At 36.7% G+C, this 3,149-nt stretch overlaps 1 protein-coding gene across 1 annotated transcript in view; it reads right to left on the bottom strand.

Annotated features, from left to right (window-relative positions):
- The window catches only part of LOC103586125 (kinesin-like protein KIF15), a 20,118-nt gene extending 17,832 nt beyond the window's left edge, over positions 1–2,286 (bottom strand). The window contains 1 exon segment of the mRNA XM_008567279.1: positions 2,206–2,286. The gene's annotated coding sequence lies outside the window, so the exon portion shown is untranslated.
- Positions 2,287–3,149: the final 863 nt, after the last annotated feature.

Raw genomic sequence — 3,149 nt, 5'->3', positions numbered from 1 at the left:
ACTGAGGGTTGCGATCCGTTGCCGGACACGAAAAAAGACAAAAAAAAGGAAAAAAAAAAAAAAAAAAACAAGAAAAGGAGACAGAACAAAGGGAAATTACAGGTTTTCTTCAATCTTTAAAACTGATGCAAAACTCTAAACAAAATATTAACAAATCTAATTTAGTACTTTATTTTCTGGAAGTCTATATAGAAATGTTACCATGTTACAGAAGAAAAACCACATGATCATCTTAATAGAGGTAGAAAAAGCATTTGACAAAATTTAATACAAATTCCTGGTTTTATAAAATAGCAAGGTGGCTGGTTATAAAAGGATTCTATAAAAATAAACTGCATTTCTATACATACCAAACAGAAAATGTAATTAAAAAAGAGATTGTAAGAACAACAAAAAACAGTGCTTGTTTTGGCTGCACATATATTAAAATTGGACCCAAACAGAGGTTAGCATGGCCCCTGCACAAGTGTGACATGCAAAGTTTTGAAGCATTCCATATTAAAACAACAAAAAAATATAGATAGTACATTGGAATAAAGCTAAAAGAAATGTAAGATGTGCATAATGAAAATTATTAAAATTATATTGCAAATTAATTCCACACAATTACAGCTTTAAAAAAATGCTTAAAATGGCAATCCTTATGTTATATATATTTTACAATAAAAAAATTACATTGCAAGACACTAAACACCTAAATAAATGAAGAGACATACCATGTTCATGTAAGGCCTTAATATTATAAAGATGTCAATCCCTCCAAACCAGTCTATAACTGAAATGTAGTTCCAGTTAAAATACCAACACAATTTTTTGAGTATGTCTATATATACATACTGGGTCACATGTAAAACCTATCTCCTACTGGGGGAGTCCCAGTTTTAAAAGTATGAATCAGGAGAATTATTGAAGATGGAAGAATAAATTAATAATGGAATATTATACAACAGTGAAAATAAATGAAATGCAACACAGATGAATTTTATAAATCATGTTGAGTTAAAAAAAATAATTCATAGAGCCTGGCTGATCAGCTCAGTTGGTGAGAGCACAGTGTTATAAAACCAAGGTCAAAGGGTTCAGATCCCTCTACCAGCCAGCTGCCAAAAAAAAAAAAAAAAAGTCATAGAAGGCTTTTCAAAACTCAAAAACAGGCAAAACCAACATATTCATACATAAACATGTTATTTAAAGTGGAAGAAAATGATAATGGCATTAAGCATAATGCTTATTTTGGGGGAGAAGCCAGGGATATGGGATAGGGAGAACACAGGTAAATAGGATAGTGTTAGTGACACCTGTGTCTTAAATTGTCTAATGGGTTCTTGCAAGTTCACTTTAATATTATGTTTAGTAACTTACATACAATTGGCAATGTTTTGTATGTATCAAATGTTATGTAATAAAAACTTGTTTAAAATTGTTAAAACTTGGTTTAAAAATTTTTTTTTTCCTTTTTGTCTTTTTTCGTGACTGGTAACAGGATTGCAACCCTCGGTGTCACGCCCGTACCGTGACCGGCAACGGAATTGCAACCCTCGGTGTCGCGCCCGCACCGCGCTCAACCAGTGAGCAGACTGGTCTCTATATGGGATCCAAACCCTCAGCGGGAGTGCCGCTGCACTCCCAAGTGCCGCACTCTACCGAGTGAGCCACCGGGCCGGCCCAAAAACTTGGTTAAAATTAATTGGCCAGGTCAGATACCATAAAAATGTGAGAATTTTGTAAATTCCTGTCAAAGGGTTTGTTTGCCCTGAGCTGAATGCTCAAAAGAAACTGGCTTTTGACACTACTAGTGATTTTGACACCTAAGCAAACAAAGATAGAAAGTATCTTTGAGAAGAGAATAGCCAGTTGGTTTAAAGGCCAGAGTTCCCAAGAGCTCCTCAAACAGGCAGCTGCCAGGAGTAACCAGTAAAGAAATACTAACACTAATGAACTGTCACCTGTAGGGCTGTTTTTAAGAGAACCTGATTAGAATGAATAGCATCAAAATAATACAAAATCAAATGGCTCAAAGTTCTATTTTAACTAAGGAGAGATCTATAAAATGCTGCCATACTCTTTTTTATTTCTCGTGAACATTCTGTATTATACCTTTATGAAATAATTTTTAAGAACCTCAATTCTTACTGTTTTGAGATCAGGGTGCTTTCACAGCATGCTTGTTGCCTAAACATCAAATAAATACTCATGACAGGGTACCTGATAGGCTTCAGCAGCTGAGGTTACCACCTGTTCCACCACACCAACAACAAAGACTTCCTTCTTAAGTACAGTCCAGCTGATGCAGAGTCCAGTAGGTCAAATATCTGCTCATTGTAGATTTCAATAAAGGAACACTTACAAAGGAAACTCTTTCCAGCTCCAGCCTGTAAGAGAGGACTTGTTTGGATACGTGATTTTCGTGTGTTCATTCCTAGCTTTTATGACCATTAATCTTGTACTTCCTTCATAAGGTATAAATTTCCTACACTATTATTCTTTAACACAATATAAGACACCTAAAAGTCAGTTTAAAAATCTAGATAACTATTTTCAACACTTCATTACATTTTAAAGCAGCATCAAACTGTGGTCCCAGGAGCGCTAGAAGTTTCCTCTGCGCCAACACAGGTTGATGGGAATTGAGCTGTCTAGATGGGGAATTGCTTTTTTTTTGAGTGGCAGGCCAATACAGGGATCCGAACCCTTGACCTTGGTGTTATCAGCACCACTCTCTACCAAAAGAGCTCATAGGCCAAACTGGCAATTCATTTTTGTCTGTCTTATACACTGAACTTCTTCATAAAGTTTTATTTGAAATAAGTGTTATTTCCTTTAAAAGATTTTTAATCTTTTAATCTTTAAATATTTTGCAGTTGGCCAGTAGGGGGATCTGAACTCGTGATCTTGGTGTTATATGGCTGTGCTCTAACCAACTGCGCTAACCAGCCAAAGACTCTCTATAAGATTTTTAACCACAGGGCCGCCCTGTGGCTGCACTCGGGAGAGTGCAGCGCTGGGAGCGCAGCGACACTCCCTCCGCGGGTTCAGATCCTATATAGGAATGGCCGGTGTGCTCACTGGCTGAGCGCAGTGCGGGTGACACCACACCAAGGTTTGCGATCCCCTTACCGGTCATGAAAAAGACAAAAAAAAAAAAGATT

The sequence above is a fragment of the Galeopterus variegatus genome, unplaced genomic scaffold, assembly GCF_000696425.1.
Source record: "Galeopterus variegatus unplaced genomic scaffold, G_variegatus-3.0.2 Scaffold307, whole genome shotgun sequence".
Taxonomy (NCBI): domain Eukaryota; kingdom Metazoa; phylum Chordata; class Mammalia; order Dermoptera; family Cynocephalidae; genus Galeopterus; species Galeopterus variegatus.
The sequence above is the reverse complement of the archived record's forward strand: the minus strand, read 5'-3'. Positions and strand labels throughout refer to the sequence as shown.